The 26,857-nt window shown below is 37.2% G+C and overlaps 1 protein-coding gene across 3 annotated transcripts in view; it reads right to left on the bottom strand.

Moving 5' to 3' along the window:
* LOC131433158 (tyrosine-protein kinase Fer) overlaps positions 1-26,857 on the bottom strand; it is a 134,515-nt gene that overhangs the window by 26,215 nt on the left and 81,443 nt on the right. The window lies entirely within an intron of this gene.

Below are 26,857 nucleotides of genomic sequence, written 5' to 3'. Positions count from 1 at the left end.
CATTCAATAGCATAATCGTAAAGACCATAGCCATTGCAAGTTAATTTCAAGTCAAGTGCTCAATTTTATGTTGTGTGTAATATTTCATCACGTAGCATCTGATGATAGAACCAGCCGGATAAATTTGTAGTATCATGAAGGAATTGGTGGTTTTCCATTCACTTCACACTTCACAATACCCAGCTCTGACGGGCCATTGTTATCACATACATTCTCACACACAGGCACATATAAACTCTTGTACGCGTGCGGTGTTTAATCCATGCATCATTGATTATGTCACGAATCTGATCTAATTAACCGATACCCCTCAACAGTATTCCCATCTGTCGATATTGTTCGAAATGGCAAAACAATGGCCTCCGCCATGGGGCTCCACGCTGAAATCTCATCGCCTACTGCAATCTACCTACTGTCTGTTTATATGCGTATGGTATCTCATGTCTAGAGGTGGGGATCCGCGTTGGTAGAAACAATAGCCGGTGGAATGGACTAATTTGATATGCTGGACTGTGATCATGCAGTGATATTAAGAAGTGTTATGAAATTTTCGATTTTCAATGCAACTGCTTTTTGTTGTGATTAAATTGTACCAGAGCCTGAATGCCAGCCGAATATGTATATTGAAATTCATAACCTAAAACAATAAGAGAACAAATTTTCTCTCTAACCGACACGAAAATGGTGCGCACAAATATTATAATAATATAATTCAAATAGCTATCGCAGTCCGCTGATTCGTCTTCATAAATATTATGCACGCGAAACAGCGCCATTTCATCACCACCTCTGCTTCCCTGAACAACAACACAATGACTCCTAGAAGCGCGCGCATGTTCACCGGCATGTCATGTCTTGAGCAATCGTCTTCTGTGCAGAGTGTTTGCACTCTTCGCTTCTCGCCGATCTAGCAGATGCGATCTGTTTCCAAATAGGTCAATTAATTTGAACTTTTGTGCTCACTGGAAGCAGTTCTCACGTCATCGTTTTTTTTTTCGCTCTGTTTTACACCAAAGATCGTACCACCACCACCACGATCACCACAATCACAATAAGCCTTGCCATGCCATGCAATGCCAATTCAACTTCACAACGAGGTTGCTAAGTACTGAGCAGTCACCGGGTTGCTTTGTTTAGTTTTGCATCGTGTAGCAAAACGTAAAAAAACGTGGGATCGCCGGGTGTTGTAACCGTCATTTTCGACCGGGATTCTCGGTGTTTGCGAATTATTCGGTGGCTACAATGACAAATACCAGCGAACCGTGAATCGGAACAGAACAAATCGCTTATCAGGTCGATAAATTTGGGATGTCGCTCCATAACTCATCGAACAGCAAACGAAATTTAAAAAGCCGATTATTGCCTTAAATTAAAAAAAAAACACTATTATTTAAAAAAATAGTCGATAAATATGCCAAAATCAATTGTACAACTATCAATCGAAAAAATATTTTGCCAAAATTTTTAATTCGCTTTGTTAAAACGAAGCAAAATCTTGGCATTACATTTCTTCTGTGGAATTTAGCCTTTATGTTTCATACAGACTTCGCAGCCGATTCATAGCGTGCAGAATTATTCTCTTGGTTAAGGTGAAGTCCACTCCTGTTATTCTCATCAAACAGTCAAACACAAACGACAGTCGGATGGGACCGAATTGACTCAAAAAGACGGGCGAGGCTGGTTTTACCCATCGTACTCGGGCTTGCTCTCATATTCTGGCCTTCAAAGCAAATTTCGAATACAAAGGTGCTTGGATGGTTTTGCCACTCGTTAGTAGCTCGTGTTGAGTTGAGAAAGAAGTTTTCAGGCTTTTTTCATTTTCAAAATTCTAAGCTGTGATGCGAAAATCTTGTTCTATAAACACTTATTTACTTATCGTCCGACGCAACAACAACTTTTTTCCCCAATTACAAACATGGGTTGAAAAGTCCCGGTCCTAACAAAGAGAACAAGATTTTTTTGGTTCAAAATTAACTTTGTTCTTCAACGTTATCTCCATCAAGAGAAACGCAATCATTCCAGCGCCGCTCAAACATTCCAATACAACTTCTGTAGAACGATTTATCCTTTGTCACGAACTAGGCGAGCATTTTTTTTCAGGTCTGCGAACAGCCGAATACGCTGGGAGCCAAATCTGGCGAATACGGTGGATGTGGGATCAATCCGAAGCTCAATTCATGTAGTTTTGCCATTGTTTTGATTGACTTGTGATACGGTGCGTTGTATTGATTTTTTCTTTGCCATAAGCGATCGTTTATTTGCAATTTCAGCCTTCAAACGCTCCAATAACGCTGTATAATATTCCTTTCTCAAAATAGTCGATTAATATTACACTACGCACATCCCAAAATACCCATAACGCCATAACCTTTTCAGCCGATTGTTGTGCTTTCGGGCGCTTTGCAAAAGGTCCACTCAGATGACGATCGTTTTGATTCTGGAGTGAAATGATGAATCCATGTTTCATCCATTGTCACATATCGACGCAAAAATTCCCGTTTTTTACGATTAAACATGGCCAAACACTGCTCAGAATCATCAACACGTTCTCGTTTTTGGTCAACAGTGAGCAAACGCAGCACCCACTTTGAACAGAGCTTTCTTATAGTCAAATGCTCATTCGATATAAAGCCAACACGCACTTTTGATATTATTACGATGTCAACTAACTAACGCAACTTCATTTTTCGATCATTCAGAATGATTTTGTGGATTTTTAATGTTTTCTGGTGTTACCGGTCCGTGTCTCTACGACCACATTTGAAGTCAGCAAACCAACGTTTTATTGTTGTTTCTGATGGAGCGGAGACTCCATCAACACTTTTCAAGCCATTGCTTCGCTTAAACGGTATTTTTTCCCATCAAGAAGCAGTGTAAAATTAAAACACGAAAATGGTTTTGATCCATTGTTCTGAAAATAACAAAAGTACCGTCACTCTTAGCACAATAACGCACAAACTAATGAATAGAATATCATGAAATTTTAAAAGCTGTAAAACTAGCGCCATCTATGTGTTAGGCCCGGGACTTTTCAGCCCATTTGTTAGTAGCAAAATATTTCTTAACAGAAACCACAACATGGAGTCGTGTTTTGTGTCGTGATGAAAATTTTTTCGGTCGGTTTTACTGCAATGTACAACCCAAACGAATAAGTGGGCGTACAACAAATCTCTATTGCACCTCATACGGTACCTAATTTCCAACCTTTTGGAATAGCTTCAACTCTTCTGGGTGCAGCGAAAGTGCTTTTTGTTCAAATGACGTACAGCACAAATGCTCGTGCAAAAAAAGCCTTTAAATCTATTTTTTGAAAAAATATCTTCCAAAGCGCACCATGTCGACCTCGTCAAAATCAACGTCATTCAAAAAAATTACAGAATTGTGTACGAAACACGATGGCATTAAAAATGCACAAACAACCTTCTCTACGACATTACCGGAATTCTACAGGGCTGTACCGCTTTAGGCCGATCCGATCTACCCGGTATCGACTGTTTTTTTCTGCTCCGGCTATGGCTGACCTGCACATTATTTTGGCGTCGGTAGTGCTCAAAAGTTCTAGTACCTCAAAAAAAGTCCCTAATTTGAACTACATCGGAGATGGGAAAGTGGGCACCCGGCGGTTAAGGTTTGAAAATTTTCGATCTTGAATGATGATCTTCGATGCCAAATGTCTTAGAATTTTATGAGACGTCGAGATTTGGTGTTGTCTCGAAAAAAATTTTCTTGGAAAATATTGAGCCTGAGACTTAAATTTTGAGATTCCAAGAGTCGATATTTTTCAAAAAAATTTGTTCCAAATTACACTAAATATCGGCGTTTCAAGTAATTCTAAGATATTTGTCATTCAAAAAATGATCGATTTCGGAAATCTCAAAAATTTTTCCAGAGAGTCGATTTTTTTTTCAAAATTATTATAGTATTTTGTAAAACCCGACACCATTGGCGTCTGATTTTTCGTGTTCAGGAACGTCATGATAAATGCATTTTTTATCATTGTGATACTCGCAATGAGATTCGGAAAAATGTCACTCTGCCTAAATTTTGAATGAGCAACACACCTTAATTTCACCTCATACGGTACTCAATTTCCGATCTTTTGGAATAGTTTTTATGCTTATTCCGAGAGCAAACAGAGTGTTTCTGAAACTGAAATTTCTGAACAATCGAAGCTATGTTAACTATACAAATTTATACTGAATGACGCATGAAGCTCTTTTTTTGACTCCCGAATGTGGAATAATAGTGTTAGAGACATTTCCCAAAAATGTGGATTATAGTCTGGCAGCGTGTTTGTGCTTCATTTTACACTTCTTTCGAAACGATTATATTCATAAGATCACGGTAAACGGATGAAGGCACCGTTCGGAGTTTACAGGTCGACATGAAGATTCCACAGGAAGGTACCACATGTCGCAAAGCACGCGCGAAACCCTGCACTAATCAGCAGGCTCGATGTCAAGTTTGTTCAATTCAGTTTTCGAAATGAGTTTTGTTTCCATTGTGTAGAAAATTTAGGTTTTTTCTGCAACTTTTTTGATAAAGTTCTCATGTCTACAAGTTTTGCGTTCATTTTAAACAGATAAATCATGCAAAACTTTTTTCATATTACAAGTTTTGGATTTCATGTCATTTTTTTCTAAAAATTCAGAAAACTGTACAAACTAACATTCCTTTCGTGGAATTTGAAACTTCGTAGCCAATTCACATTAACAAAAAGGGGACGGGTATAGCGTGATGGGTAAGTCGATGCCCTCTCACGCAGCCCACCTGGGTTCGATTCCCAACTCCTCACATAGGGTCAGAAAATTTTTCTGGCCCGAAGAGGCGAATGACCTCAAGGTTAAAACCTCTATAATCGAAACAAAAAAAAAATTAGAGGGTTGTATTCAAGACACGACCGAGCACAATAACATTAAAAATGGAACATTTCTAGGGTTTTGTTCGTATGGGAATTAAGTATGCAAACCGATCCGTTGACAAATTAAAACATTTTTAAGCTTACAACATTGAAGCTTTGGAATCATTTAAATGAGGAAAATCCAGGAACAAGCGGAGGAAAATCGAGGAACAAGCGCTGCAAATTAAATCCGAAAAATCTATCGCCGATAGTACCAGAGAACCAAAATAAAATACTCAATTCGAACCAATGCAACTGAAATATTCAAATGACGTTGTCTCATAAGTTTAAGTTAAATATTTCCGAATCGATTGTTTGTTGAGTTATATAAATCCATCAATAAATGACTGAGTTATAAGCGTTCAAAATTATGACAGAAAAATGTTACGCGATTAGTTTTACATGTTTTAAATTGACACCCAGCCTCGGGAAGCGAAGTGTAAGGCATTTTTAATGGCAAAATCGACCAAAAATTTGCTAAGTACATGGGATATTTCAAAAGAATCGGTAACCACGCTGATTAGGTTCTTCAATAGCTAGATTATATATAAGATACTCAAGCGTACACGGTGTTGCACAGACAACAGGAAATTTCTCCAACACATAATGCAAAAGCGACAATCCAGCAAGTGAACGCATATGCAATCCAGTCATCAGCTCACTGGACGAGCTACTTGTTTCATTCACAGTCAAACATCAACAAGGCAAAGAAATATTGTGCAGCCTATATTTATAGATTTCTCTTCATACTACGCATAACGATGCGGTGTTTTTTATGCATGACGCAAAGCCTCCTATGCCGAACAAGAAGTTGACGTCATTTTGTATAACGGGGATTGGTGGATGAAAACATAGGTCGATTCTATCCATTTTTTCAATAGTATGCTATTGAAATACTGAAACGACATCGTCATACATGTTTAAGTTAAAAGTTTCCGAATCGATTGGTTGTTAAATTATAACAATCCATCAACAAATGATCGAGTTATTAACGTTCAAAATTATGACACAAAAAAGTTACGCGACTATTTTTGAAACTTTTAATTGACACTCGCCCCCATATAGTGAAGAGTAAGGCATTTTTAATGCCAAAAAAAAAAAAACATTAACAAAAATCGGACTAGAATGTTAAGCATCATTGCGTGGCTAGTGCTATGATCCGACTGACACTAAGAATCCATCCAGGTCGGGAATCGAACATACGACCACTGGCTTATAATAACACAGAGTGTGAAATAGTATTCATGTTGCCAAACCCGAATAGGGTGTCAACAAAAGTTCAATCAGAATCATGAAAAAAACAAATATTTGTTTTGTTCGTTTAACAAGCAATTTGTATAGGTTTATAAATTACCTCGCGAGTGCTTTGTAACAATGATAAGTGTTCTGCTTAACTGTTTATGCTGAACCATGAACCACCGCAATGCGAAGTAACGCCTGTTGCCGAACATTTCCGGACAAAGAAGGTATCCAAAGTAGAGATGGGCAATTCATTCGCGAACGGTTCAAAAGAACTAGTTCTTTTAAAAGAATGAATGAACAATAGTTTTGTTTTCGAGAATGGTAGTTCCTTTGTTTAAACGTTTAAAGTCGCAGGACCTGTTTTTTTGGTTCGCTCAACTTTTTTTCGAAAAAGTTCTCTAGTAAGATGCTTCATCACGGAGCCTCTGTTCTTTTGTGGGACTCTTTTTTTTGTTGCTCGCTTAACCTAACAAAACTAAGTTCTCGCTCAGTCTTTTTAAAAGAACGAACGAACGGCTCTGGAGAACTAGTTCCGTCAATAGAACTCTACTTCACTGAACGATTCTATGAAATGAACTGTTTTGCCCATCTCTAGTCCAAAGGCCCGAAAAAGTATTTGATTCGACAAGCCATATGTAGTTGTGGTCGAAAATCAAAAAGTTTCTTTTCTACCGGCAGTATCAATAAGGTAATAAGGATATGTACAAGAAAGAATGACTACGAAAGCGGTTTCTACTTTTTCATCTGAAGCCACAACTTTCCAGCTCATTTGGCTTATTGTCACCGTGTGAAATCCGTCCGTCTTCTCTATAAATATGACGAATTTTGCACCAACTGTCTCAAATAGTCATTTTTCATACTTTGTTTTTCCAAAATTGATTCAGACTGTCTTTTGAAAAGGGCTAAACAATTTTAACCATTTTTTTCCAAACAGTTATCGTCGAAAATGATAAGTTTTACAAAAAAGTGTTATACCAGTGTTTTCACAAAGTTTTCCTATAAAAACACTGAAAAAATCCTTATCGAATCCGAAACAAAACCAATAATAATTTCGATCGAATGTTGTTCCGAAGGTAGGTTATTAAATTCTCTACATTGCAAGATGGAGAAAAAGATTATTCAAACTGAAACTATTTCTTGTCCAAACTGAATTTTATATCCAGTGTCCTTTCCTTTAAAAAACTAAACTAAACTGAAAGTCATAATCATCCCAGATTCCAATGAATCTCATTAATTGTAATTATCGATGTTGCTACAAAATTTAATTCAAATAAAGAATGGTGTTTTTTTGTGATTTTTCTCAAATTTTTCAAGATCGATGTTTTTCGGTGTAAAATTAGATTAGTATTTTTTTCAGTATTTTCATTCAAAAATTAGACTTAGCACAACAATTTTCTGTAGGATTTGTCATTTTTCTACTCTAATTATTTTTGGTAAAAACATTGATAAAAATTTCTAGCCCTTTTCAAAAGATAGTCTGGATCAATTTTGGAAAAATAAAGTGAGCCAAGTGTCTTCTAGTGATATAGTCTCTATACTGCCAACTCCGAATACGAATTTGCGCGAAATTCATCTGTTCGATTACTACAATGAAAAAAAAATCGGTTTTCATAAAGTCAATTTAAAAAAAAACATCACTTTCGAATTTAACGAAGCTTTGTCCCAGGGTAGGATATGCTCCCTTCCACCCGTCTATGTATTTTAACGCGGGCAGTGTTAGGAAAAAAGTGTGACTAAAATATTTTCTTGTCTATTACTGATACTTTTTGCAAGTATCAGACAACCAGCTTTCTGTGAAATCTCCTCTCAAATTGAGATTCATTGAATTTCTGGATGATAATGATTTTCTGTTTAATTAAATTTTTCATTTATGTATTGAAATAAAATATTTTTTTTTTTTTTGAAATTGATTCTAATTTTTTAAAGTCAATTCGATATGGAAGTTTTTCAGTATTTTTATTGGAAAATTTGACTGAAATTGTGAAAATCACTAGAATAATTTTTTGTAGGTTTAGCCATTTTTAAAAAAACCTAGATCAATTTTGGAAAAAAACAAAGTATGCAATAAAACATTTTAGTAAAAAAGTCTACCGCCCTTATTCTGAACGACGACGTATTGGTTTTTCGATCGAATATGGTTCGGTCGAATCCTAGCTACCTTTGAATTTGCTAGCGTTATTAGGAATACGAATGAAATACGATCGAAAAAACGACACGTCGTTATTCAGCATAAGGGTGTACATGTCCAGAAAGTTTTATTCAAATCTGAGAAAATCCGGCCAACTGCGAATGTGATTTAGCACGAAATTCGTCATAATTCAGTCAACGATAAAACTAATAATTTTCAACAAACGACTTTATTCTACAAATTTTCAAGAATCCATGCGAGATGAATCATCATGTTCTGAAACTTCCTCCGATAAGTATTACATTACATGGGACTATGAGAAAGTACAAGGTTTATAAAAATAGGTCCAGCCATGTGTTTAACTGTTTCAATTTTCAGCGCACTTTCGCCATTTTCGACTTGAATTTAAACATTAAATTGTAACTCATATTACAATCAGTTTTAGGCGTAGGCCTTTTTTAGTCTAACCGTCTAAAATTTAGTACAACATAAGTTGATTGAATGAAAAAAATCATCTATCTTTTCCTTTGTCAGATTTTGAAACGGCATCCCCAAACTCAAATGTCGGATTTATGTCGAAACAGCCATATTTCCAGCGACTTTTGTCCCGATTTCTGAATTCACCGCTTGCTTGGTCTATGAAGCACGGCCTGCTACGCTTTTCCGACGCTCGTATCGCAATAACCGCCATCATCATCGTCGTGAAATGACGGGAAAAAAATGTCCCACGTAATAAACGTCTCGCAAGCCTCCTCGCCAGCCGATGAAGGCATGTTTCGAAATTCCACTAATTGCTCATCATATTTCCATCTCACGAAATGACAAGTTGATAACAATGACAACCATAACAGCAGCAACAACTCGACCAGAATTATTTCTGTGGGTGTAGTCATTACATCATCCGAAACATTCCGACCACCAAGATTATGCTAATATTTCTTAGAACTCGGGCTGTGCCCCGGTCGCACATAGTAACAGGATGAGGAATTACTTTATTGGTATCATCACACTCTTTCTATCTTTCTGCTTCTAAGTTACTCTGTGTCTTCAGAGGTACGTTCGGGATGGTACTCGTCTTGCCTGAACTGTCCAATTTCTCCAGTTTTGAACGTCACAATCTGTTGATTTATGAGGGATGTTGAGCAACTACTTCACTCATACTCCAACCCCTGGAGGATGTGATTTCCGTGCAGTATTTGGCCGTCTAGTACAGTACGGGAAAGATTAATCGACCGGGATACTGTTGTTGTTTCCGCCTCAGCAGGATCCTTTGGTAGTCGCAGTGTAGAACTGAATTAGTGAAAGATGCTCTTGCCGATAGAGGAAAATTTTCCCAGCTAATAGCTTTCCAACGACCGACGAACAGGCGATTCTTCATTTCATTGTTCCTCTGTTTCGGATATTGGTTCGTATGTTCGACTCACTCTCACGTTATTCCGCAATGCATTCCAAAAACGGACCTGAAACAGGAACACTTCCCCTTTACTTCCCAGATGTACACACATCTTCATAATCGACTCGAACTGCTGTCGTTAGCCGCTCGAAACAGACCGAGATTTTAGTGGAACCTGCTGCAACAGCGGAACCATTCTTCCATTATGCATGCATGCATGCAACCGAGTGCACATCCCCCCGCAGCAGTGGGAGTACATTTCACATCCGTCCACGTATCAGCATCATCAGGACCACCGGTATTTAGCAGCGATAAAGGTTCCTCCTAAATGCGCTCCGTTCCGCAGGGTTTTTCGTCCTCCCCCTGGTACCAGAGTTCGAGAAGGTTATTTATGCAAAGCAGTGTTTTCATTGTTTATAATTGAAGAAGCGTCCCGAGTGAGTGAGTGAGTGCCAACAGCGGAAGAGTTTTCTGACAATAGGGGACAGTATAGTAATGCACTTTCTCTGAGCAGGAAAAAAAACAACAAACAAAACCGCTTGACATTTTAGCATTGGTTCGGTCTCCCGAGAAATGAACACATTAGTAGGCCAAGCTTTTCACCGCTTTGATTTGACTTTGTCCGTGAACCTTTCTCTCTTTGCTGGCATTTGGTGGCATCTAATTGATTTACTGTTTCAATGTTTTATGGAAGATTACAACAACGACACGACCTGCCACTCGAGTATCAAAACTGTATCGAAAATTTAACTACCCCTCAGTAACTGGTAATGTCAAAACGGATTTGCTTGAAAAAATGTTGTAACTGGCAACACAAGTTGGTAAATTGTTGATTTTGAAAAACAGTTACCAGTAGCCTTGGTAACTACGTATGGAATGTAAACAAAAACAAGAGATTCTCCCTTAAAACGAAACCACTGAGTGTAGTTGGGTCACTGGCAGGTATTTAATTTATTATTTCAGAGAGTTTTGAGTCATTTTTTATTTAATTTGTATCTTTTTTTTAAGAACTGAAACGATACAAAAAATAGTATATCTTACGATGGAAGATTTAGCGAATTATGCAAGATTTCTACTAAAATCTGGAATTTAAATTTCTCCGTTTTCGATCGCCTCTCGTTCTTGTTGCTTTATTAAATCGAGCGCATCCTTACGATTTAAACCATAATTGCTCATGAAAATTCGGATGGCCCATTCCCATATAAGAAAAATATCAATAAATTCCGTAAACTACAAAAATATATGAAAAATGTACAATATTACTTTATTTATGCTTTTATTACCCCCCCTTTTTGTTGTACTGGAACTATTTTTTCGTCCAGGAATTAAGCCATGTATACTGCCTGTTCGTCTTTTATTATTGTGGACACTTGTTCCCAGGTCGCGAATTTTCCTATTGCTCGAATACGATATTCGCTTAGATACTTATATTTTTCGAATATTTCAATGAGTTCCTTTTTATAGATTGTAAATGTTTTTCCCAATTTATCATTGGAAAAATTGTATAAATTCTTAGAGACATAATCTATATATTATCACTATTTCAGTTTATGATATATGATATATCTTATCATCCTACTTCGTTTAGACAAACCAATAACATCGTTGGCGTTTTTTCTTTTAAGTTTAAGTTGCCCGAATAACTGTTCGGGCTGGGGAAATAATAGAAGTACCCACTATTTACCGAAATACAAAATATAAGCTACAGCTAAAACAGGATGATGAAATAAAACTCCAGAACTTTGTGGTCGCAAAACGCCATTTGTTCAGTGGCGTCTTTTAGTTTTGGTCAGAAGGTTTTATTTGTAACAAGTATAAATTTACTTTATAACAGTATAGTGGTACCGAGCTTCTTCGGGCGAATAATAAGACCATTGAAAAGTGAGATTACGAGTGATTTGTTGTATGATTCATTTAGGTACAGCATATTTTGCAGCTAACTGGCTGAGAACAATTCCGGTTGGGTACATATTTGATTGTCTGGAATTTGCGGGTAAATTCAATCACTGTCACAAGGATTGGTGACGCAAATTGAGAGAGTTATTGGCTAGTTTCTGAGGAGAAGAACGTCGTATTGAACAATTTTGTGGCTCTCCATGTGATCGATAAAACGGTGAATTGACGCAACCGAGGGTGGATAGTTTCGCTTTTGGTACAGAATTTATCGGTCACAATACAAAACGATAGCAGTTTCTGGGAATTCTCTAGAACGAATATGAAGAAAATGACATTATATACGGGAGGTGCACTCACCACTAAAATAATCTGAAAATGATTGATAATGTGTACAAGATTCTAATCTGTTCAGAACAAAATGCAGTTCACAAGAAGAACTATATCAGAAAAATTTAAAACTGATTGTAGGAATAGGTTTCGTATCTAAATTTGTATATGCAATAGTATGTAATTGTTTTTTGTATCTGAGTTTTTCATATGAAATAGTGTCATTGTTTTTTGTCAGTTTTAGAAAATCATGGTTATAGATAATTGTGATATCTTTCCTTAAGGAGGAAGAGCTGTAATGTCAGCGTTCTGAAAATGATATTCTTTCAATGTAGATGTGCTTTGACACGATCATGGACAGAAAATAAACAGCTTAAATAATGTGTTCTGATGAAGAGCTGGTCTTTTTATCGGTTGATCTTCAAGCAAGCAACATCTTTTATTTCAACAGTACCAAAAGTCCTGAGGATTTTAGGAACAATCAAACAGTATGTAACGAAGGACATAATAGATCCAAATTATTTAGATTTCACTAATTCACTAAATAACCGAAAAAGACAAAAAAACTCAAATCGGTGGAATTGTTCCACAACTATTTCAAACTGTTTGTTTATTTATTCTGGTACTCCTTGGTAACTAGTTCATAGCAACTTAAACAGTGTTGCTCGAATAGTTAGTTTTTGTCATTTTCAAGGGGTCGCTATATTTATGGTAACTGGTGGTAAATCGCTCACGAACACTTTTTATTCCGATTTTTCTTCGGAGTGTCTGGTCGTGTCGTCGATTACAAGCTTGAAGATTTATTGCTGAAAACACAGCACACTTCGATGGAGCTCGCAGCTGGAAGCTTCATTTCAACAACCCAGGTTTAGTTGTATTAATCGATTTTTGAAAAATTCGTTTGTGTGTCATGGATTACTACGGCGAAAAAAAAGGCTGCTGGTCGAGATTCTGAATTCTTTGATAAGAGAGGAAAATGAAACAGCGTATCGTGAGCCGTTCCATGAATTATTTAGAATCCTTCGCAGTGTCAGTTTGTTGATGTTACAACCAATCAATGAGCGTTTCATAACTCCGGGAATTTCATTCGCTCACGTCTGAAATGATACATATGTGATATGAATAAGGAACTACATAAAAAATATTCGAAAACATTACATTTTGGCCCGTTAGCAACTGCAGCAGCAACCATTGACCCCGTCGCGATCCTGATCCTTTGAAAATGTGTATCCAACGTGAACGGAACGTGGCTTTTGTTGTGCCGGAAAATGTACATCGGAAATCCTTATAGTTATGTAAAAATTCGATGATTCGCTAGTCTAGCATCAAGCCGACGCCCGGGCCCCGCCCAGCTTCCACCATCTGTTTCCGACTGGTTGTACCGGCCGTCGGAAATAAACGCAAAGGATGCACGGTTTTAATAGCTGTAAAAATTCAAATCGACACCGAAGCCAAAACGGAAACATCCGCCTAGCAGACGCGAAGGAAGAAAACGGTCGACTTCCTCCCACTACCGACGGATACAGACGAAGGAGGTTACAGTCACAGACAAGTAGATGCGAACATCGATTGATGCCACCTACCCAGTGTCATGACCCCGGTTTAAAACTTTTGTTTGTCTGTGCTGTCTGTCTGGGTAATGGTTTTGTGCTTTATTCCTGGCACTCGGTCTGTTCGGAATCCATTTGCTCCGTTTTTTTAGCGCAGATATTTTTTCTTTTCCCCGACTGTCGGAGTTGGAGTGTTGAAAACATGCGGTACGAATAGTCAGAGCTTCGCCAAACGTCAGGTCAGAGTAGGTGATAAAATTCGTACGTTTTTTTTACCATTCCGCGCTTCTATCTCGGAACAAAGACCATTTCCTGAAGGTAATCAATGAAAAAAAAACAGTTCACATAAAAAATATTACTCTTTCCAGACGGCAAACTTTTTCTGCTTAGCTCGTAAAATTTCATGAAACAGAACCAAACTTTTGTCTTACTTCCATCACGAGGTGGCGCGACGGCGGCGGTGGTGGCGGCGACGGTGGTGGGTGTTGTAGTTTTCGAACACGAGTTTTTACGAAGTTGAACACCTTCTCCATTACCAAACAGGGTGCAACGCGGTTCGCAATCCTTGAATCCGGAAGCTTTCCCAAGACAGTCTTCCAAGACACCGCACCTCGGCAACTCGATTCGGCTTGGCTCGGCTCACGGGGTTTAAAATGTCACAAAGTGCGTCATCAGGCATCAGGGAAGAGTTGGCGTTTCTCGAACGTAAATCGTGGTTTCATTTGGAGCTAGTAATAAATTCCATTACGGTGCATGATTCCGGCTTAGAGATTGGGTGTTTACTGCTAAAACACCCAAACTGTTCATCTTGTTTATGTTTGCGGTTTGTGTGTCTTCAGATAAATAATGGGCTTAATTAGCTGAGTCTCATAAAATCCTTCATTAGACAGGTAAATTGGTTGATGGTTTTGTGACGCACCTGCAGAATGAAAGATAGGTGAACCTTTTTCTTCCCATCCACAAATCCGTAACACAAAAAATCTGATGAATTTGGATAAGACTATCAGTTATTTACTAACTGAACGATTTAACTGCACTCAAAAAATCGCAGAAAAAAACTACTACTGTTGCAACACAAAACAAAGCTAATCATTACATGGGGAATAAAATAGGGTCGCTGCATGCCCCCTTTGTCTTGTCATTCATGAAATTTAACCATTCTGTTTCAACAGAACTCATTGCCACTTCTTAGCGTTTAACGATTATATTCCTACTAAGAATCCTTCCAGGACATGACAGCCGGGTTTTAGAGCCAGCGCCTTTTGTGTTGAACCGCAAAGTCAAAACCTTTATCTGCTTTACCAACAGCAGCAGCAACAACAGTGTATCAGCAATTGCATTCAACTTCTTAATACTGAATCTGGATTCGGGAGCAAAATTTTGGATTGGATTCTAGAACCTCTAAATCTGAACTCCGAACTTAGTTACAGGATTAAAATTTCAGAGTTTATTTCCAGGAAACAGGTGTAGATTCCAAAACTAAGACTCTGGAACTGATTCCCAATTTTGGAACTAGTTTATTGAACTGGTTTCTTGATAAAATTTACATTACGACTTTTAGATCACGGTTTTGAAACTCAATTTTAGGGCTGAACTCCGAATTCTAGTTTTAAAACTGACCTCGGAACCAGAATTTAATTTCTGGATTCAATTTATAATGGACTTCCTGACTTCAGAATTTATGGATCTTGAATTCTGAAACTAAATTTCGGAACTGAGTTCAGTTCCTTTATTCAGGAACTCAAGTTGCAGAATTGAATTCGGAACATGAAGTACAGTTCCAGTATTCTAGAACCTTATTCATAACCTGAATTCTTGATCTGGATTCCTAACCTGAGTTGTGCAACTGAGTTCTGAGCATGTCCCAGATTCCGAATTCCTTGAATTCTTGGTACTGAATTTAGGTTCTGGTGTGACAAAAATTACTCAACAGTAATAAACATCGGAGAAATTCTACAAATCGGTTCTGTTTAGAACCTTTAAAGTATTGTTTCTTGCGAATCTACAAAAAAAAACATTGTTGTATTTTTTATTCATTCGTTCCAAGTGGTCGATGCATCAAAAAAATGCACCGAACAGTGTTCAATATCGAAGAAAATTCCACAATCCTACTTTTCGGAAAGCCAAAAATGAGTTCCGTAATGCATTATGACAGTTTCTTTTGTTGAAATATGCAAATCCGAAAGCTGCAAACGAAATCACGTAAATAGAAGTCCCTACACGAAAATTACTTCAGTATCGAATCAATTCGCACTGTGAGCAGTTCTGCTGCGGAACGTTCGAAGTGCGAGTTTCGCTTTAAACAAGAGCACAAATCGGGCCCTTCTAAGGACTATAAATGTTGAGTGAAGAACTATCAGAATTATTTATCTGTTGAAATATGCAAATCAGAAGTCGAAATATACATTTCAGTGTCCCGTTTGCAGTGCGAACTACGCATCAAACGAGTGCAAACAAAGTCAAAAAATGCACCGATTAGTGTTCAAGATTGAAACAAATCTAACAATGTGGACCATCCCAAAGCCAGAAATGAACGTGTAGTATTATGATTGTCACTTTCGTTGAAATAGTCAAATCCGAATTAAAATAATCGACATCAAAATTCTGGGTGTTGCTATTTTACTAATCGTTAGGGCAGCCCATTTTCCAAAAAGCTGCAATCAAATTCACAAAAATTGCTTCAGTATTGAATCAATTCTCATTATAGGCGGTTCTGCTGCGGAACGTACGTTGTGTGAATTTCGCTTCAAACAGAAGCGATTACATCATCCAGCTGTTGGTCGTTGGCATTGGAACAAAGAATGTAAGAATTATTCAACTGTTAACTATTGCTGGTCCGATGTAAAAATCATCATTTTAGTACACTGACGACTTTTTTATGCATTTTTTATGCGAATTTCCGAAAACTTTCGATTTTGTAAAAAAAAAATTATATCTTACACCAGATCGGGACATTTCATGCATTTCGAAGACATTTGGCATCAAGAAAACAATAATTCTTTACTTTTCTTTACGTTTCGTCTTAGACCCGTCAGTGCAGAGCAGTTCAAATTGAACTGCTTAATGCAAACTTAAACAGTTCAACTTGAACCGCTAAGCAGACGTAAAGTTAATGCTATTTGCAATACACTAATAATTCTTTAGTTCTGCAGGTCCAAAGCCGATATTTATCAAAATTTTGTTTTGAGATTACACCAGATCTCGAAGTTTCATGCATTTTGAAGACATGGAGAAGAAAAAGCTGAAGACATAGAAAGCTTTCACAAAAATTACTTCTGAATCAACGCTTGCTTTATAGCAAAAATATGGAAAAAAAGAATAAATTAAACTGGAAAAAATAGCTTCAGTATTGAATTAATTCTCACAGTGATCGGATCTGCAGCGGGACGTTCGCACGGTGAATTTTGCTTTCAACAGAAGCGATTACAAAAATATATCGTAAATTTACACAAATCGGTCCTTCTAAGGGCTATAAAAGGTTTACAAAAGAGCTGTTAGAATTATTCAACTGAGGACTTTTTTACGCGGTTTTTTACCAGACCAGATCTTGACGTTTCATGCATTTCCATCTCAAAATTTTTCGGTCTCAAAGTCGATATTTTTCAAATAATTTTTTCAGAGATTACACCAAATCTGGACGTTTCATGCATTCCCAAGAAATTTTACATAAAAAAATTTCGATTTCGGAAATCTCAAAAATTTTCTAAGTCAAAGTAAATTAAAAAAAAATTTTTTTGGGTTTTTTCACAAAATGAGTTGAAATAAAATAGTGTCGTTGCATGTCCCTTTTAATTGTCTTTCGAGAAATTTAACCTTTCTGTTTCAACAGAATGAATTGTGACTCAAGGCCTTTATTAGTACTACTCAGTATTACAAATACTGCACAAAAATTTCTCACGGCCCACGAATTTTTAATACTAACCAGTTTTCGATATTGTTATCGGAAAAAATATCCTCCGACAATACTTGTCATGTTACAATTCCCACCATTTTTGTAAAACACAAAATCATTTTGCAATTTTCACGCACAAAATCGCAGATGAGGATATTTGCAGTACCTATTATAACTACAACTCTTTTTAAGAAAACAATGCATTAATCAACTTGGACGAAACTAGGGTCGCCGCATGTCCCCTTTATTTGCCTTAAAAAAGCTAAGAGCTGCACAGAGACCTTTCTTCGGACCCGAATTACAAGTATCTATTCGTTTCCGATACTCGTATCGGAAAAAAGAATCCCCCCACGAAACTTGTCACAAGCCGACTGCAATAAATTTTTCAACCAGAATAATCTGTCCCACGAAACTTCGAAACGCAAATGTTCCCTCTGTAAGCTTCCCGAAATGCAATCTTCATCAGGAGATGAAAACTCCCAGTCCCCGGTGTTTCACGCCTCACTACATTTCAATTCCGGTCACATCCGTTCAGTGGGTCATTCAACCAGTGCCAGATTTTCCGATTCCGATCTAGTCGGCAATGAATAATCGACCAACCGACCGCTCGCTCACTAGTCCGCTATCAACTCAAAATCCTTGTGACCTACATTTTACCGATCCACATCCGAAACCGGACAGATTAAGGTGATGCTCCCGTTCCGCTTTCGTGCGGTCTGTGACCGGTCTATAATTTAACACAAATCCTGACCAGCTCCGCTCGATTGAGCGTTCGTTCCAGCACTGCATCATTTGGGTTTATTTAGATTAGTAGAATCACATCTTTTCTCTTTCCGCACCCTTCTTCCTACTTCGTCTATCGCACCGTTTATACTGGAAACTAGTTTTGTCAGTTGTGTGCAATTGCTTGGAAACAATCACCATGGTGGAAAATTTGAAATTTATCACGGAGCTCGGATTGTGGAACTACGCAAAACACAGACTGCGATTTATTCGGCTGTTGCGGATTGAACCGTCATAGCAGGTGGTTTCAAGCAGTTTAATAGTATTTTAATTGCCAAATTTGCCTGTACAGTAATTACTAACCAGAAATAGTCGATTTTTCGGCACTCGAACAAGAGCACTCCGTTTTACGGTCAATAAAACATCATGGCGACTAGAGTATCAGCAGACTTTATCTTCACGCGAGACAAGTTTTGCGCTGCTCCGTCACTTCCCATGGAATGTAAAGTTTAAAATGTGGAAAACCCGTTAGTGTAAACGAGAGTTCCACTTTATGTTCCGGACTTTCGGAGTAAAATATCGAACGCACTCAATGCTAGGCAGCGTCAATGCGCCCGACGACATTTCTGTGACGGGGAATTCGTTAGGGGTTTTGTCAGATGCATTCGAATTTGAAATTGCACATAAAACTGCTCACTGCTTAAATCATGTACCAAATTTAATGTCAATTATTTTGGTAAAATCGTCATTCTGTAGTTCTCCAGTAACTTCTTCCTTCGATTAGTAGTTTTTCAGGCAATCCAGAATTTGGTTCACATCCAAACAGACTATGAATTTCCAAAGATTCAAAAACCAAAAAAAAAACAGGCTCCGTAAACCGTTGAAAATATTTTCAATTAAAACTGACAAATAAATGAGAAATGTGATCGAAATAAATAAGTTCTAGTAGCGAAAAAAAAAAAATCTTGATACACCCTATCCCATAGTTTCTCGCTCTCTGTCAATGGGCATTTTATACTCAGACTACAGCAAGTGCCTACGACAAACAGCTGGTTGCATGCCGAAGATTTCGTATGCATAGTTCTCATTATAGACGCGAAATACGCACCAAATCGTATACGCAGTTGGCAACTCACTCACATTTGAATGAGACTTTCTGGACAAGTATTTTCCAAAATTTATCTAGACTGTCTTTTGCGAAGGGCCAAACTTTTAAAACCAACCAACCACCAATTGACGGGCCCACCGTAGACCACTCTCAATTTGCTCATTGTTTCGCGTTCCGTGTGGAATGTAGCACCGTCTTGTTTAAACCACATATCAGGCATGTCAAATTCTTCTATTTTGGACAAACAAAAATCGTCAATCATCGCACGGTAGCACTCGCCATTCACAGTAACGTGCCGCCCATCGTCGACTTTAAAGAAGTACGGCTGCCACCGGCCCATAATCCACACCAAACAGTGACTTTTTTGGATGCATTGGTAGCTCTTGCAATGCTTCTGGCTGGTCTTCACTCCAGATGCGGCAATTTTGCTTGTGTGCGTATCCATTCAACCAGAAATGAGCTTCGTCGCTGAACATAATTTTTCGAAAATGCATTCTTTTAACCGAGCATGAATTTTGATAGTAAAATTCAATAATTTGCAAGCGTTGTTCGTTCGTTAATCGATTCATGATTAAATTATAGACCAAACTGAACAAGTTTGACAATAACACAACATACGATTCACGCGTGATCTGTAAAAAACAGTGTTGCCAAAAAGATACCAGCAACAAAATCACCCTTTAGTTATTGTTGGGAAAAGTCTAAAGAAAATTCTGTTGTATTATTTATTTTCTCAAAACCAGCAAAATTTTCGAATTAAAATGCTGAAAAATTCTTAGTGAGTCAAACACTGAAAACACACTGTTCATTGTATTGTATTATTTGTTTTTCTATCAAAATCTATTTCTGGACCAAACTGAACTTTTTATCCAGTATCTTTTTATCGAAAACTAATCGGAACTGAAAATCATTAGCATCCAAGATTACAATCGAACTTGATTTGTGAGAAAATAACATCGAATACCCTACAAAAAAACGATATTAGCAGACAGTATCAGTGCTGAATAAGAAAAAGGTGTTGCTAAAAAAATTATTTTACCTTTGAAAAAGCTCATCTATGTCAACGTACGGAAGGTTAACAGGGAACATAGTTGCCTGCCTTGGGACAAAATTTCATTGAATTCGAAAACTGTGTTTTTCTTGTAAATCGAAGTTAAATATTTAAAGTCAATTTTGTTCAGTGTAGGACTCAATTAGAATTTTTACTCTGAAATTTGACTGATTTTGTGAAAATCCCTAGTACAACAAATTCTGGATGATTTCACGAGAAATAGAATATTTCCTAACATAAAAGATAATTCTGAGCAAATTTGAAAAAAGGCGAGTGGCTAATGTCAGAGACATAACTGGATGACGTGAAAAAGATTAAAACTGACATGTTTCAATCACACATTGCCGCTCTGATTACTTGTTTGATTGTGTGAATTGTGCAAGCTTTAACTTTAGGAAAGGTTTTTTATGATAATAATAATGGATCTGAAAAGGTGTGCTGAAGCATGGCGATTTACGATGGATGTCTATCATACAACGCTGCTCCAGACTGACAGTATTTCTCGTGGGTGCGTCACAGATACTGAATGCAAGGCTTCCGTTGTTGAATTCAGATGAAAATTGTATCGAATTCAATTCACTAGCTGATACTAGCTGGATAAAAGGACTCTATTTAAATATTTGCACCAATACACGGCACACTCACTAAGGCGGGACTAACGAGACCAAATTCTACATTCTACATTCTAAATTATATTCAACATCGTTGGATAAAAATTTTAGCTATGCGAAACAAAAATTGAATAGGGTAACGGCTCCAGTAGTCATATCATATATACGAAAACCATTAGTTAGAGTGAGATCTGCTGTCTCTGTTCGATAAATTGACTTTGTACGGGTAAGATGAAAATGGGTGCATTCGCTTCTAGTTTTCGCGTCACTTTAACAGCAGTATTGAACAAATTTCGAACTATTTGACATGCTGTGCGTTTGACTGTCAGCTTTCGTTTGTTTACTTGTTCGTGTGGTTGAATTTTGCGTTTTAAAAATGTCGCGTATTGAAAAGGAAGTGAAAATTAAGGTTCTGGACACATGGCTAAGTGAAAAGGGTGTTACTATGCGAAAATTGGCGAAGCGGTTTGGAATTCATCATGCCAGTGCCAAAACCATCATTAATAAGTTTGGGGAACACTATTGTTTGGATGAGCTACCAGGAAGAGGCAGAAAACCCGGTTCTTCCAACCCGAAACTGGACCAGAAAGTGGTATCAGTAATCATGAAGAACAAATCAATGTCAATACGTGATTAGGCCAAAAAAAGTAGGAACGAGTATCGGAATGATCCAGCGTATCAAGAGGCGAAATCACCTGAAGACCTACAAGAAGCAGAAAATCTCGAAACAAAGTGTAGAACAGAAGAAGCGAGCAGTTACCAGGGCTCGGAAATTGTATTCGCGTCTTTTGCAGAGTTGCATGGGTTTCGATGGATGATGAGACTTATGTAAAGGAGGACTTAAAATCCCTTCCAGGTCCACAATACTTCACTGTCGTCGTTGGGAAGGATGTGAACGATGCGGACAGGTCGATTCAAGTGGAGAAATTCGATCGAAAGGTACTGGTATGGCAAGCAATATGTTCCTGTAGTTTGAAGTCATCCATTTTTTACACTACCGGAACTATAAATGCAGAAATCTATCGATCTGAATGTCTCCAGAAGAGATTGCTGCCTTTATATGAGAAGCATAGTACTCCTCCACTGTTTTGGCTGGATTTAGCGTCGGCTCACTATGCCAAAACCTCTCTCAATTGGCTTGCGGAAGAGGGTGTAAATTTCGTTGAGAATAATATCAATCCACCAAATTGCCCTCAGCTTCGACCCGTTACTGGGCAATCGTGAAGAGGGTCTTCAAGAAGACGGGTAAGGCAGCTGGGAACATGCAGGAGGTAAAAAAAATTGGGTTCAAGCGTCCAAAAAAAGCGATGCAACACTTGTCCGGAACATGATGAAGAGCGTTCGATCAAAAGTTCGCAAATTCGTGAAGAAATAATTTAAATTTCATCCGGTTTTCATTATGCTCAAGTTTAACCTCGTACAATGAAGGATCAATTTTTAGTTTGAATAAAATATCGATTTTTTATCATAATTTGAAAATATGTGGAGCTTATTTTCGATACACTCATTAAATGGCGTTACATTTCATTGCGACCAACAAATTAGAGCCATAAAGAATATATACGTTATATACGTTATTAAATAGTTACAAATCCTACTCGAATTTTTTTTTCCGGGAAAATATTTGGAAGAAACATTGGGAAAAAGAAATGCATATAAACTTGAACTGATGGTTGTCAAAATCGTATTTGGCTGAAGCCTCCAGAAGTGCCCGAGAGTTGTCGTGATGAAAAGTTACGATATCATGTTCTGATCGTTTTTTTTTCCTTCAATGCCCTTTTCAAATGAATTATTAGGGTTCAACGTGATGAGATTTCACAAAATTAGAAACATTATCATCTCATATTCAAAATCTACGTTCAAAATGCTAGAAACATCGTTAAAGCAAAGATAAACTCAAGATTACAATGTCCCGTAAGATCCATTGAAAAATGCTGGATCAGTAATCGTGAATCTTAGTAATAATGTAATTTCATTCACCTTTCGTTAATAAGTGTCGACTAGCTGCGGCAAACTGTCACGAAAAGAATAATAGTTTCTTGCTTCAATTGACGTTAATGCTTCGTGGAATGATGCAATAAAAAAACTAAACAAATTCTAAGCAATAATTCTAAGTAATTTCAACTTTCTTATTTTTAAAATCACTAAATATGCCGCAAAATTACTCAATATAGTTGATGTTTTTTTCCAAACATGAACAAACATTGTCACGGTTACGACGCATGTAGCGTTTAGACGCTTGTTGTTTTGTTGCAAAAGAGTGAAACTGACAGTGAACCAAACTCATCGAGGGGTCCTATTTAAACGATACAGGGGAAATCGTAGACCACTCTATCTTGAGTTAAAGACTCAACATTATTTCGAATCTCTATCCATTGAATAAAGAAAAATTCTTTTTATTCCACGCTACAAATTCAGTTGCAGTGTGATTCATTCAATAGACACCGAGTGACATCCGAACAACGTCCGGCGTTAAAATGTAATACTAATGTCGTTTTCGCTTGAGAAAACTGAAACTGACCCGGGGTTGTTTCATCAAACAAACACTTTTCACCAAACTGTGTTGATTTCGCACTTAGCAACGGGGGTTCGAGCAAACCTGATATAACAACCAGGATCGAAACTGACTCGATTTTCAGTTCAACAACGTTAAAACTAGGTTCGAAACTAGCTTCAAACAAACGGTTTGACAGCAGTTAGAGTAGAAACTGGGTTAGGTTTGACATCAAGCGAAAACGACATAAGCAAGTACTACTTTTTTCGCCGCACATGATGCGATAATAAATTACGGAAAAACTAGGCCCAGCCAGTCAGCGGTTAATGAAACCAAGACAAGTACTTGCAGTTTATTGAAGTAGAAAAAAAAAGCAACAACGAAAAAAATAAAACACCAACGTAGGTACAAGCTACTAACTATAGTCAATGTCAGGGCAGGGAAATGCGGCACAACTGCGACAGCTGACCGGTGCATAAACCGACTGCAGGCACACGAGCTTTTCCTCACAGTCGGTGTTGAACAGTCGTTCGCACCGCACGCGTATAGCTCTTGGCTCCTGGAATTTTTTTCTGGCTACCTAGAGTTTCATTGATTCAAGGCTTCAGTCTTTTTCAAGGCTACCTGAATCACTAACTAAGTGACTAAGTGATACAAAGAGTGATATTAGAGTGACTAAGTGATACAAAGAGTGATATTAGAGTGACTAAGAAATTAATCAGCCTTTTTTAAGGCTAGCTAGGAGTCTAATCGAAGACTAATTTAGCCTAGTTAATTTAATTTAAAATTTCATTAATTTCAAAAATGCCTGCGTCCAACCGGAAAGGCAACAAGCCTAAGGCTAAAAATAATTCAATACGGAATAAATCACAATCCGTTATTCAACATTTTTCTAATAACATTCACGATCTTATAGAATCTGAATGTAAAAATAAAAGACAACGGACGGATTTCCCTTCCGTTGATCCTATGCCGTCTAACAATATTTACGAGATTCTTCCTGAATCCGATTGTAGCGACATAGAAGAAAATTCTTCAAAAATTCCCAAAATGGACGCTTGTCGTTCTGGGAAGAAACATCAATCTATGCCACCAGTGACGGTGATGATTTCCGACTTCAAAGCATTCCGTACTGAGCTTTCTACTTTTCTCCCGGAAGTAAAAGTCTCATTTCAAATCGGACGAAGAGGAGAATGTCGAGTCTTGGTGGATGGATTGGAAGATTACGAACGTCTTATTCGATATTTGTCCGAAAAACTTCATAAATTTTATTCATATGATATAAAATCAGACAGACCCTTCAAGGCTGTCTTGAAAGGATTATCAAATGATCAAAGTATTGATGAAATTAAAAATGAACTAAAAGAATTGCTTGGTTTTGCCCCTTCCCAAGTAATACTTATGAAAAAAAGAGCGAATGGTACTTCGAAACCACGCTCTGGAATTTCCCATGAAATTTACCTAATACACTTCAATCGAAGTGATGTAAACAATTTGAAAACTTTAGAAAAAGTACGTTTCATTTCCCACATTAAAATTCATTGGGAACATTATGAACGGCATAATCGTATTGCTAACTTAACGCAATGTCGTCGTTGCCAAGGCTTCGGTCATGGAACCAAAAATTGTCATATGGATATACGGTGTTTGAATTGTGGTAAATCGCATTCGAAAGACGTTTGTTCAATGAATGAAACCACTGATAAATTTTCATGTTCAAATTGCAATGGAAATCATAAATCCAATTATTTGAAATGTCCTGTCAGGGAAAAAATTTTAAACGCTCGTTCGCTTAGACAACAAGTCAAATCAACGACCTTAAATTTACAGAATATACCTGAAAATTCTTCTAAGGCACCTGCCAATTCGTCTTCTAACGAAAACAATTTATTGACAGGTAGATCGACCTCGTCATCATCTTCTTCTAATGTCAGTTATGCTGGTATATTAGGTAGAAATCTATCTCCTATTTCTTCTAATGTAAATAATCAAAACACAGGACCGCCTTGCAGTTCTTCTTCTAACGAAAACAATTTATTAATAGGTAGACCGGCCAAATCATCTTCTTCTAATGGCAGTCTACCTACAAATATTCCTTCAATGCCATTCGCTTCTTTAAATGAAGTCGATTTAGGCGATATAACTGAAAATAAAATGATCTACCTACAAGATCAACTTTTTCAAATGATCATCCAAATGAATTCGACTTCATCACTTTTTGAAGCATTTCAAATCGGATGGAAATTTGCAAATAATATTATAATGAATTTAAAATTTAACAGTGATGTTAAATAATTATTTGAATATTTTAAATTGGAATGCTCGATCTTTGAAATCGAGTGAAGATGAATTTTATAATTTTCTCAAAGTTCACAAAATTCATATTGCCATTGTGACAGAAACTTTTCTTAAACCAAATGTAAAATTGAAAAGTAATCCACATTATGTGGTTCATCGATTTGACAGGTTTACTGGAATTGGTGGTGGAGTTGCCATTTTTGTCCAACGGCAAATTAAACATCGAATTTTACCTTCTTTCAATACTAAAGTTATTGAAAGCTTGGGAATCGAAGTTGAAACCATTCATGGAATTTATTTCATCGCTGGAGCATATTTGCCATTCCAATGCACCGGCGAACAATTAAATTTCTTTAAAGGCGATTTGCAAAAACTTACAAGATATCGATCGAAATTTTTCGTAATAGGGGACTTAAATGCTAAGCATGTCCAGTGGAATTGTAGGCAAAATAACAGTAATGGTAAAATACTTCATAATCAACTCTCAGCTGGTTACTTTACAGTTCTTCATCCCAGTAATCCTACTTGTTTCTCTTCCGTGAAAAACCCGTCTACAATTGATCTGGCTCTAACAGATCAAAGTCACATTTGTAGTGAACCGATTACTCATGCTGATTTTGACTCAGATTATCTTCCTGTAACATTCAGACTTTCCAACGAAGCTATAATTAATCCAATTAGTTCTATTTTCAACTATCATAGAGCTAATTGGTTGGATTACAGATCTCACATTGAAAATCATGTGGATCATGAAACTATTTTAGAAAATTCTGCGGACATCGACACAGCAATTGATAATTTGAATCATTATATTATCGAAGCTAGAAATCTTTCAGTTCCCAAAGCTCAAACTAAATTAAATTCTCCTATCATCGATGACAATCTTCAACTGCTCATTCGGTTGAAGAATGTTCGTCGACGACAATATCAACGTTCTCGTGATCCTGCTATGAAAAACATAGTTAAGGATTTACAAAAAGAAATTAAACATAGATTTACTCTTTTGCGAAATGAAAATTTCGCTAAAGAAGTTGAACAAATTAAACCATATTCTAAACCTTTCTGGAAACTTTCTAAGGTTCTTAAGAAACCTCAGAAACCAATTCCTGCTCTCAAGGAAGGAAATCAAATACTTCTTACAAATGGTGAAAAAGCTCAAAAACTTGCTCAGCAGTTCGAGAGTGTCCACAATTTTAATTTAAACGTTGTGAGTCCTATTGAAAATGAAGTCTCACTGAAGTATG

This window comes from Malaya genurostris, chromosome 1 (genome assembly GCF_030247185.1).
Source record: "Malaya genurostris strain Urasoe2022 chromosome 1, Malgen_1.1, whole genome shotgun sequence".
Classification (NCBI taxonomy): domain Eukaryota; kingdom Metazoa; phylum Arthropoda; class Insecta; order Diptera; family Culicidae; genus Malaya; species Malaya genurostris.
This window is presented reverse-complemented; position numbering and strand designations above follow the sequence as displayed.